Below are 12500 nucleotides of genomic sequence, written 5' to 3' on the forward strand. Positions count from 1 at the left end.
CTCAGCAGCTGTCATGTCTTCTTTTTGTCTGTGCAGTGCATTATGGGAGGCCATGATGCTGCTCCTCCTGTCAAAGTTCAGGGCCGTTACTCAACACATGTTCTCATGTACTCATGAAACGTCATCAGTCAGAGGCTGAGTACAGATCCAATCCAAAGAACGCATCTGAACGAGAACAGAAGTGATACCTGGAAGTGTTCTGGCTCCACCCACATTTATGGAGACTGCATCGGACCAGACTAGTGTGGACTTGGAGCGGCCAAATAACCCAGAATGCATTTAGACCAGCAGGAAAGAAGGAGGAAACTTTCAGAGGTAACAGAAGATTTTCTGGGAGTACAGTGCCTTGTGAAAGTATTCGGCCCCCTTGAACTTTTCAACCTTTCGCCACATTTCAGGCTTCAAACATAAAGATATTAAATTTTATTTTTTTGTCAAGAACCAACAACAAGTGGGACACAATCGTGAAGTGGAACGAAATTTATTGGATATTTTTAAACTTTTTTAACAAATAAAAACTGAAAAGTGGGGTGTGTGCAATATTATTGGGCCCCTTTACTTTCAGTGCAGCAAACTCACTCCAGAAGTTCAGTGAGGATCTCTGAATGATCCAATGTTGTCCTAAATGACTGATGATGATAAATAGAATCCACCTGTGTGTAATCAAGTCTCCGTATAAATGCACCTGCTCTGTGAAAGTCTCAGGGTTCTGTTTAAAGTGCAGAGAGCATCATGAAGACCAAGGAACACACCAGGCAGGTCCCAGATACTGTTGTGGAGAAGTTTAAAGCCGGATTTGGATACAAAAAGATTTCCCAAGCTTTAAACATCTCAAGGAGCACTGTGCAAGCAATCATATTGAAATGGAAGGAGTATCAGACCACTGCACATCTACCAAGACCCGGCCGTCCCTCTAAACTTTCACCTGGAACAAGGAGAAGACTGATCAGAGATGCAGCCAAGAGGCCCATGATCACTCTGGATGAACTGCAGAGATCTACAGCTGAGGTGGGAGAGTCTGTCCATAGGACAACAATCAGTCGTACACTGCACAAATCTGGCCTTTATGGAAGAGTGGCAAGAAGAAAGCCATTTCTCAAAGATATCCATAAAAAGTCTGGTTTGAAGTTTGCCACAAGCCACCTGGGAGACACACCAAACATGTGGAAGAAGGTGCTCTGGTCAGATGAAACCAAAATCCAACTTTTGGCCACAATGCAAACCATATGTTTGGCGTAAAGCAACACAGCTCATCACCCTGAACACACCATCCCCACTGTCAAAAATGGTGGTGGCAGCCTCATGGTTTGGGCCTGCTTTTCTTCAGCAGGGACAGGGAAGATGGTTCAAATTGATGGGAAGATGAATGGAGCCAAATACAGGAGCATTCTGGAAGAAAACCTGTTGGAGTCTGCAAAAGACCTGAGACTGGGACGGAGATTTATCTTCCAACAGGACAATGATCCAAAACATAAAGCCAAATCTACAATGGAATGGTTCACAAACGTATCCAGGTGTTAGAATGGCCAAGTCAAAGTCCAGACCTGAATCCAATGGAGAATCTGTGGGCAGAGCTGAAGACTGCTGTTCACAAACGCTCTCCATCCAACCTCACTGAGCTCCAGCTGTTTTGCAAGGAAGAATGGGCAAGAATTTCAGTCTCTGGATGTGCAAAACTGATAGAGACATACCCCAAGAGACCTGCAGCTGTAATTGCAGCAAAAGGTGGCGCTACAAAGTATTAATGCAAGGGGGCTGAATAATATTGGACGCCCCACTTTTCAGGTTTTTATTTGTTAAAAAGTATAAAATATCCAATAAATTTCGTTCCACTTCACGATTGTGTCCCATTTGTTGTTGATTCTTGACAAAAATTAAAATCACTGCACTGTACTGCTGTTATTATGGTAGAAAATGTGCTTTTCAGTTTGTTTCAGGTGAGAAAGTTGTTATGTAAACGTGAAATATGTGGTCAGTTCATCAGATAAAGTCTGATTAAAAATTCACTCCAACAGTTTGGAGATGTGACCCTAACCCTCTGACCATTCTATAGAGGTTCTCTGACGGTTCTGTAGAGGTTCTCTGACGGTTCTATAGAGGTTCTCTGACGGTCCCTAGAGGTTCTCTGACGATTCTATAGAGGTTCTCTGACGGTCCCTAGAGGTTCTCTGACGATTCTATAGAGGTTCTCTGACGGTTCCGTAGAGGTTCTCTGACGGTTCTACAGAGGTTCTCTGACGGTTCTATAGCGGTTCTCTGACGGTTCTATAGAGGTTCTCTGACGGTTCTGTAGAGGTTCTCTGACGGTTCTATAGAGGTTCTCTGACGGTCCCTAGAGGTTCTCTGACGATTCTATAGAGGTTCTCTGACGGTTCCGTAGAGGTTCTCTGACGGTTATATAGAGGTTCTCTGACGGTCCCTAGAGGTTCTCTGACGGTTCTGTAGAGGTTCTCTGACGGTTCTATAGAGGTTCTCTGACGGTCCCTAGAGGTTCTCTGACGATTCTATAGAGGTTCTCTGACGGTTCTATAGCGGTTCTCTGACGGTTCCGTAGAGGTTCTCTGACGGTTCTACAGAGGTTCTCTGACGGTTCTATAGCGGTTCTCTGACGGTTCTATAGAGGTTCTCTGACGGTTCTGTAGAGGTTCTCTGACGGTTCCGTAGAGGTTCTCTGACGGTTATATAGAGGTTCTCTGACGGTTCTATAGAGGTTCTCTGACGGTTCCGTAGAGGTTCTCTGACGGTTATATAGAGGTTCTCTGACGGTTCTATAGGTTCTCTGACGGTTCTATAGAGGTTCTCTGATGGTTCCGTAGCGGTTCTATAGCGCTTCCGTAGAGGTTCTCTGACGGTTCCGTAGAGGCTCTCTGACGGTTCTGTAGAGGTTCTCTGACAGTTCTATAGGTTCTCTGACGGTTCTATAGCGGTTCTCTGACGGTTCTATAGGTTCTCTGACGGTTCTATAGAGGTTCTCTGATGGTTCTGTACAGGTTCTCTGACGGTTCTATAGTGGTTCTCTGACGGTTCTATAGAGGTTCTCTGACGGTTCCGTAGAGGTTCTCTGACGGTTCCGTAGAGGTTCTCTGACGGTTATATAGAGGTTCTCTGACGGTTCTATAGAGGTTCTCTGACGGTTCTACAGGTTCTCTGACGGTTCTATAGGTTCTCTGACGGTTCTATAGAGGTTCTCTGATGGTTCCATAGCGGTTCTATAGCGCTTCCGTAGAGGTTCTCTGACGGTTCCGTAGAGGCTCTCTGACGGTTCTGTAGAGGTTCTCTGACGGTTCTATAGGTTCTCTGACGGTTCTATAGCGGTTCTCTGACGGTTCTATAGGTTCTCTGACGGTTCTATAGAGGTTCTCTGATGGTTCCATACAGGTTCTCTGACGGTTCTATAGCGGTTCACTGACGGTTCTATAGCGGTTCTCTGACGGTTCTGTAGAGGTTCTCTGGCGGTTCTATAGAGGTTCTCTGATGGTTCCATACAGGTTCTCTGACGGTTCTATAGAGGTTCTCTGACGGTTCTGTAGAGGTTCTCTGACGGTTCTATAGAGGTTCTCTGACGGTTCCGTAGAGGTTCTCTGACGGTTCTATAGAGGTTCTCTGACGGTTCTATAGAGGTTCTCTGACGGTTCTATAGCGGTTCTCTGACGGTTCCGTAGAGGTTCTCTGACGATTCTATAGAGGTTCTCTGACGGTTCTATAGCGGTTCTCTGACGGTTCCGTAGAGGTTCTCTGACGGTTCTATAGAGGTTCTCTGACGGTTCTATAGAGGTTCTCTGACGGTTCTATAGCGGTTCTCTGATGGTTCTGTAGAGGTTCTCTGACGGTTCTATAGAGGTTCTCTGACGGTTCCGTAGAGGTTCTCTGACGGTTCTATAGAGGTTCTCTGACGGTTCTATAGCGGTTCTCTGATGGTTCTATAGAGGTTCTCTGACGGTTCCGTAGAGGTTCTCTGACGATTCTATAGAGGTTCTCTGACGGTTCTATAGCGGTTCTCTGACGGTTCCGTAGAGGTTCTCTGACGGTTCTATAGAGGTTCTCTGACGGTTCTGTAGAGGTTCTCTGACGGTTCCGTAGAGGTTCTCTGACGGTTATATGGAGGTTCTCTGACGGTTCTATAGAGGTTCTCTGACGGTTCCGTAGAGGTTCTCTGACGGTTATATAGAGGTTCTCTGACGGTTCTATAGGTTCTCTGACGGTTCTATAGAGGTTCTCTGATGGTTCCATAGCGGTTCTATAGCGCTTCCGTAGAGGTTCTCTGACGGTTCTGTAGAGGTTCTCTGACGGTTCTATAGCGGTTCTCTGACGGTTCTATAGAGGTTCTCTGACGGTTCTGTAGAGGTTCTCTGACGGTTCCGTAGAGGTTCTCTGACGGTTCTATAGAGGTTCTCTGACGGTTCTATAGAGGTTCTCTGACGGTTCTATAGCGGTTCTCTGACGGTTCCGTAGAGGTTCTCTGACGATTCTATAGAGGTTCTCTGACGGTTCTATAGCGGTTCTCTGACGGTTCCGTAGAGGTTCTCTGACGGTTCTATAGAGGTTCTCTGACGGTTCTATAGAGGTTCTCTGACGGTTCTATAGCGGTTCTCTGATGGTTCTGTAGAGGTTCTCTGACGGTTCTATAGAGGTTCTCTGACGGTTCTATAGAGGTTCTCTGACGGTTCTATAGCGGTTCTCTGACGGTTCTATAGAGGTTCTCTGACGGTTCCGTAGAGGTTCTCTGACGATTATATAGAGGTTCTCTGACGGTTCTATAGGTTCTCTGACGGTTCTATAGAGGTTCTCTGATGGTTCCATAGCGGTTCTATAGCGCTTCCGTAGAGGTTCTCTGACGGTTCTGTAGAGGTTCTCTGACGGTTCTGTAGAGGTTCTCTGACGGTTCTGTAGAGGTTCTCTGACGGTTCCGTAGAGGTTCTCTGATGGTTATATAGAGGTTCTCTGACGGTTCTATAGAGGTTCTCTGACGGTTCCGTAGAGGTTCTCTGACGGTTATATAGAGGTTCTCTGACGGTTCTATAGGTTCTCTGACGGTTCTATAGGTTCTCTGACGGTTCTATAGAGGTTCTCTGATGGTTCCATAGCGGTTCTATAGCGCTTCCGTAGAGGTTCTCTGATGGTTCCGTAGAGGCTCTCTGACGGTTCTGTAGAGGTTCTCTGACAGTTCTATAGGTTCTCTGACGGTTCTATAGCGGTTCTCTGACGGTTCTATAGGTTCTCTGACGGTTCTATAGAGGTTCTCTGATGGTTCTGTACAGGTTCTCTGACGGTTCTATAGTGGTTCTCTGACGGTTCTATAGAGGTTCTCTGACGGTTCCGTAGAGGTTCTCTGACGGTTATATAGAGGTTCTCTGACGGTTCTATAGAGGTTCTCTGATGGTTCTATAGGTTCTCTGACGGTTCTATAGAGGTTCTCTGATGGTTCCATAGCGGTTCTATAGCGCTTCCGTAGAGGTTCTCTGACGGTTCCGTAGAGGCTCTCTGACGGTTCTGTAGAGGTTCTCTGACGGTTCTATAGGTTCTCTGACGGTTCTATAGCGGTTCTCTGACGGTTCTATAGGTTCTCTGACGGTTCTATAGAGGTTCTCTGATGGTTCCATACAGGTTCTCTGACGGTTCTATAGCGGTTCACTGACGGTTCTATAGCGGTTCTCTGACGGTTCTGTAGAGGTTCTCTGGCGGTTCTATAGAGGTTCTCTGATGGTTCCATACAGGTTCTCTGACGGTTCTATAGAGGTTCTCTGACGGTTCTGTAGAGGTTCTCTGACGGTTCTATAGAGGTTCTCTGACGGTTCCGTAGAGGTTCTCTGACGGTTCTATAGAGGTTCTCTGACGGTTCTATAGCGGTTCTCTGACGGTTCTATAGAGGTTCTCTGACGGTTCCGTAGAGGTTCTCTGACGGTTCTATAGAGGTTCTCTGACGGTTCTATAGCGGTTCTCTGACGGTTCTATAGAGGTTCTCTGACGGTTCTATAGCGGTTCTCTGACGATTCTATAGAGGTTCTCTGACGGTTCTATAGCGGTTCTCTGACGGTTTCGTAGAGGTTCTCTGACGGTTCTATAGAGGTTCTCTGACGGTTCCGTAGAGGTTCTCTGACGGTTATATGGAGGTTCTCTGACGGTTCTATAGAGGTTCTCTGACGGTTCCGTAGAGGTTCTCTGACGGTTATATAGAGGTTCTCTGACGGTTCTATAGGTTCTCTGACGGTTCTATAGGTTCTCTGACGGTTCTATAGAGGTTCTCTGATGGTTCCATAGCGGTTCTATAGCGCTTCCGTAGAGGTTCTCTGACGGTTCTATAGAGGTTCTCTGACGGTTCTGTAGAGGTTCTCTGACGGTTCCGTAGAGGTTCTCTGACGGTTATATGGAGGTTCTCTGACGGTTCTATAGAGGTTCTCTGACGGTTCCGTAGAGGTTCTCTGACGGTTATATAGAGGTTCTCTGACGGTTCTATAGGTTCTCTGACGGTTCTATAGGTTCTCTGACGGTTCTATAGAGGTTCTCTGATGGTTCCATAGCGGTTCTATAGCGCTTCCGTAGAGGTTCTCTGACGGTTCCGTAGAGGCTCTCTGACGGTTCCGTAGAGGTTCTCTGACGGTTCTGTAGAGGTTCTCTGACGGTTCTATAGCGGTTCTCTGACGGTTCTGTAGAGGTTCTCTGACGGTTCTATAGAGGTTCTCTGACGGTTCCGTAGAGGTTCTCTGACGGTTCTATAGGTTGTCTGACGGTTCTATAGGTTCTCTGACGGTTCTATAGAGGTTCTCTGATGGTTCTGTAGAGGTTCTCTGACGTTTCTGTACAGGTTCTCTGACGGTTCTATAGGTTCTCTGACGGTTCTATAGAGGTTCTCTGATGGTTCTGTACAGGTTCTCTGACGGTTCTATAGAGGTTCTCTGACGGTTCTGTAGAGGTTCTCTGACGGTTCTGTACAGGTTCTCTGACGGTTCTATAGAGGTTCTCTGACGGTTCTATAGGTTCTCTGACGGTTCTATAGAGGTTCTCTGATGGTTCTGTACAGGTTCTCTGACGGTTCTATAGAGGTTCTCTGACGGTTCTGTACAGGTTCTCTGACGGTTCTATAGAGGTTCTCTGACGGTTCTATAGGGTTAAACGGGGATATAAGTCGTTTTTCTAACGGTCACACTTCGGCCTCAGTGTATTTTTTATTGTTCAGAGAAAAACTGGTTTGAAACAAGTTAAAGTTAATATTCATGAGATCATATTTTAATGTTTTACTCCATCGCTGACTGTGTGCTTCTGAATTATTATCTTCATTACCTGTAGTACGACTTTGTTCTATTCCTCTGACTGTTACTGTGCATTAAAAATAACAGTTAATAATATTTTATTGCAGGGACGTGAAGAAAGCAGATCCTCTGCAGCATCTGGACCAGCAGGATGCTGCTCATGGAGACTGGAGGATAAAAAATGCTGAATTGTATTTAAGCATTTTGTAATTCAGTAAAATTAAACTGTTCAAAATATGAATTGAATTGTTGAAGCCAGAAGTAAATGTTCCTCTCATCAGACCTGTTTGATCAGATGCTGCTGATGTTTGAAAAGGTTTTTGTTTTGTTACCTGGCAGACAGAAGAAGAGCTCACCTGTGTTCAGGTTGTGAGTAAAGTCATTGACATGAAATATTCTCTCATTAATCAGCAGAGGTGGGTAGTAACGAGTTACATTTACTCCGTCTCATTTATTTACGTAACTTAAAAAAAAAACACTTCTGAGAGCAGTTTCTCTCTGCCATACTTTTTACTTGAGTAGATCTGTGAAGAAGAAACGCTGCTATGACTCTGTTACACCGGGCTACACTCCACTCATTACTTTTCATTTACCACATTAGATCTGCTTTATTTTGCTGGAGAGATGCCCCCAGTAGATCTACCACATGACCGTGATTCACCAATCAGACGCAGCAACAAGAATCACGTGACTCCGTTTCACCAGACGTCATCCTGTGGTCACATCAGCGGCACAAACTCTTCACACGTTGCAGACAGGGAATGAAAAAACGGGGGTGTTTTCTACAAGTTTGACTTGCATCGGAGTCCGATATGAGCATAGATATGTGTGTCTTCTGCTTTTGTCTTCTGTTTACTAACACAGGCTAAGTGAAGCGTGACGTCAGGCTTGATAGGTCCATGTGGGTGGGGGGTTAGGATATTCAGGTCCAGCCATAGTTCTAAGGTTATTTTCTCTCTACTGAGCCTGGGCCATTTGGAGGGAAGTGAAACACAGTATGTGTTGTCACTGGAAGTAGTTTTCACTGTTCAGACATACAAACATGACCTTACTACAGGTATTTGTTTCAAAGCTTTATGTTGTGAAAAACTGAGATTTGGAAATTTGTGTTTCTTGTGCCTTAACTTGTCATTTTGTAAAGATGTTGTTTATTTTTGCTATTTTTTTTTTTTGGTTTTATTATTTGGAAATACCAGAACTTTGACATTATTTTACATTTTTGTCTGTCTGATCTCATCATTTCTAAAAAAACAAATCAGACATTACAATCAAACAGTTACTCAGTACTTTCAGTACTCGAGTAGTCTTCTCACCAAATACTTTACTCTTACTTGAGTGACATTATTTTGAAGTAACGTTACCCTTACTAAAGTACAGTGTTTGGCTACTCTACCCGTCTCTGTCATTCAGTGATGATGTTCAGCATCCAGAAGTCCTGCTGAGTGTAGTTCAGTCAATAATAAAAGTGTAAACCATCCATCCTGTTTATGAGGTGTCCTCCTGAAGGTTTACTATTTTTCAGTGATCAGTTTCTGAAAAGTTTTTGTGGATCCACTGACAGAACTGAGAATGAGACGGTTCAGTTCATCACAAACTACAGCTGTCAATAGATCAGCGGCTCTAAAACATTAAAAAAAAAACATGAACATCCAAAGCTGTGTTATTTTATCTATTCCATTTGGTTGTTTTTCACAGTAAAAAGAACCGGAGCAGAAGAACCAAGACGATGACGTCATCGAGTACTCTGGTGTTCCAAATAGACTTTAGCCTCGATGCGTTCTCACCAAGTACACGAGTACGGATCTATGTACGCAGAATTTAGAAACGGCCCGGTCTTTATGGAAATCAGATCTGTGACACCGTCAGGAACTCCTGAGAACCTGATGGTTCCCTGATGTTCCCTGATGGTTCCCTGATGGTTCCCTGATGTTCCCTGATGGTTCCCTGATGTTCCCTGATGGTTCCCTGATGTTCCCTGATGTTCCCTGATGGTTCCCTGATGTTCCCTGATGTTCCCTGATGGTTCCCTGATGTTCCCTGATGTTCCCTGATGTTCCCTGATGGTTCCCTGATGGTTCCCTGATGTTCCCTGATGTTCCTTGATGGTTCCCTGATGTTCCCTGATGTTCCCTGATGTTCCCTGATGGTTCCCTGATGTTCCCTGATGTTCCCTGATGTTCCCTGATGGTTCCCTGATGTTCCCTGATGGTTCCCTGATGTTCCCTGATGTTCCCTGATGTTCCCTGATGGTTCCCTGATGTTCCCTAGTGTTGGGATGCTTCTGGTTCTAACCTGTTCACTTTTCACGTGCACAAATTAATTCATTATTTCTGTTATCCAGCGGTGCTGCTGTTGTGTTTAACGCTCTTAGTAACTCTGGCAGCCTTTTTTGTTAATTTTGTCACAATGAACCAAATCAAGCACACTCGGGTTCTGTCGTTGTTTCTCGCTCAGTCTGACAGTCAACTAAAGGAAACAGACTCAGCAGCTGGTCTCACGAACATCTGGATAAACTGATGAGGTGTCGTCTTCGCTTGAAATCCAGGATTGCCCAGAAATGAATGACTCGTCCAATCAGATGCAACTGTGGAGGGCGGAGTCTGTGATGTCTTTCCTGTCACTCACCTAGCTCACTGCTAACACACAGCTAACTGCTAACACACAACTGACTGCTAACACACAGCTAACTGCTAACACACAGCTAACTGCTAACACACAGCTGACTGCTAACACACAGCTAACTGCTAACACACAGCTGACTGCTAACACACAGCTAACACACTGCTAACACACAGCTGACTGCTAACACACAGCTAACACACTTCTAACCCACAGCTAACTACTAACCCACAGCTGACTGCTAACACACAGCTAACTGCTAACCCACAGCTGACTGCTAACACACAGCTAACACACTGCTAACACACAGCTGACTGCTAACACACAGCTAACTGCTAACCCACAGCTGACTGCTAACACACAGCTAACACACTGCTAACACACAGCTGACTGCTAACACACAGCTAACACACTGCTAACACACAGCTGACTGCTAACACACAACTGACTGCTAACACACAGCTAACACACTTCTAACCCACAGCTAACTGCTAACACACAGCTGACTGCTAACACACAGCTAACACACAGCTGACTGCTAACACACAGCTAACACACTGCTAACACACAGCTGACTGCTAACACACAACTAACTGCTAACACACAGCTAACACACTTCTAACCCACAGCTAACTGCTAACACAAAGCTGACTGCTAACACACAGCTAACACACTTCTAACCCACAGCTAATGGCTAACCCACAGCTGACTGCTAACACACAGCTAACACAAAGCTAACCCACAACTGACTGCTAACACAAAGCTAACTGCTAACACAAAGCTAACTGCTAACACACAGCTGACTGCTAACACACAACTGACTGCTAACACAAAGCTAACTGAAAACACACAGCTGACTGCTAACACACAGCTAACTGCTAACACACAGCTGACTGCTAACACACAGCTGACTGCTAACACAAAGCTGACTGCTAACACAAAGCTGACTGCTAACACACAACTGACTGCTAACACACAGCTAACTGCTAACACACAGCTGACTGCTAACACGCAGCTGACTGCTAACACGCAGCTAACTGCTAACACGCAGCTAACTGCTAACACGCAGCTAACTGCTAACACAAAGCTGACTGCTAACACACAGCTAACTGCTAACACAAAGCTGACTGCTAACACACAGCTGACTGCTAACACACAGCTAACTGCTAACCCACAGCTGACTGCTAACACACAGCTAACACACTGCTAACCCACAGCTGACTGCTAACACACAGCTAACACACTGCTAACCCACAGCTGACTGCTAACACACAGCTAACACACTGCTAACACACAGCTAACACACTGCTAACACACAGCTAACACACTTCTAACCCACAGCTAACTGCTAACACAAAGCTGACTGCTAACACACAGCTAACACACTTCTAACCCACAGCTGACTGCTAACACACAGCTAACACACTGCTAACACACAGCTAACACACTGCTAACACACAGCTAACACACTTCTAACCCACAGCTAACTGCTAACACAAAGCTGACTGCTAACACAAAGTTGACTGCTAACACACAGCTAACACACTTCTAACCCACAGCTAACTGCTAACTCACAGCTGACTGCTAACACACAGCTAACACACTGCTAACACACAGCTGACTGCTAACACACAGCTAACTGCTAACACACAGCTGACTGCTAACACACAGCTAACACACAGCTAACTGCTAACACACAGCTAACTGCTAATGGCTAACTGTATCTACTGATCTTTATTCTAACTGGTTACCATGACTACGTACCCGGGCTCGGACCTCACACTGCCTCAGCCGACACTTCTGTCGGATCTTGTTCGGACCTCCGAACTTCTTCATGTCTTTGCAAAAGTCGCACTGAGCGCAGTCCTCTGTCCTCAGACAGGCGTCACATTCTCCACACATCCGGGCCGAACGCTTGATCTGAACACAAACACAAATAAACAAACACTGATAAACACAAACATTAATAAACACAAACACTAATAAACACAAACACAAATAAACAAACACTGATAAACACAAACATTAATAAACACAAACACTAATAAACACAAACACAAATAAACAAACACTGATAAACACAAACATTAATAAACACAAACACTAATAAACACAAACACAAATAAACAAACACTGATAAACACAAACATTAATAAACACAAACACTAATAAACACAAACACTGATAAACAAACACTAATAAACACAAACATTAATAAACACAAACACTGATAAACAAACACAGGAGTGTGTAAACAAACGTTCAGGGGGGTATTCCAGGAAGCTGGCTAAAACAGGCTGGGCTTACGCCGGTAAGCGTGGCTTGAATAAGCGGCAACTTTAATCTCAGCTGCAAGTAGTTCCACCAACGAGGCTCAGCTGTTTTTCAGAGACGCTTATTCAAGCCAGGCTGATCCAAGCTGCGGCTGAGCGCGCGTCCGGGGAGATAAAAAGCCCCGACGTGTCGATCGTCGAAATGATGATATTATGTCTAAAAACAGAGCGGAGACTTTCTCTTCGGAGTTGTACGAGGACTACAGGGAGATTATCACAAGAAAAGGCAACACGGTTGATAAATAAAGCTCCAGACGCTGCCTGGCAAAGCATTGCCGACCGTTTAAATGCGTGTTTATTT

General features: G+C 45.0%; 1 long non-coding RNA gene and 1 pseudogene across 1 annotated transcript; one reads left to right on the plus strand and one right to left on the minus strand.

The window, feature by feature from the left end:
* LOC127534502 (CXXC-type zinc finger protein 1-like) overlaps positions 1-12500 on the minus strand; it is a 28806-nt pseudogene that overhangs the window by 6872 nt on the left and 9434 nt on the right.
* LOC127534514 (uncharacterized) lies at positions 2018-6974 on the plus strand. The gene is made up of 20 exons (XR_007942667.1): positions 2018-2142; positions 2230-2360; positions 2470-2578; positions 2667-2774; positions 3143-3334; positions 3445-3532; positions 3577-3708; positions 3929-4060; positions 4105-4278; positions 4323-4410; positions 4477-4564; positions 4609-4652; positions 4697-4826; positions 4893-5042; positions 5389-5518; positions 5561-5758; positions 5803-6044; positions 6283-6436; positions 6499-6630; positions 6867-6974. It is a non-coding gene; the product is annotated as an uncharacterized LOC127534514 (long non-coding RNA).

The sequence above is a fragment of the Acanthochromis polyacanthus genome, chromosome 6 (genome assembly GCF_021347895.1).
Source record: "Acanthochromis polyacanthus isolate Apoly-LR-REF ecotype Palm Island chromosome 6, KAUST_Apoly_ChrSc, whole genome shotgun sequence".
NCBI classification, from domain to species: Eukaryota; Metazoa; Chordata; class Actinopteri; family Pomacentridae; genus Acanthochromis; species Acanthochromis polyacanthus.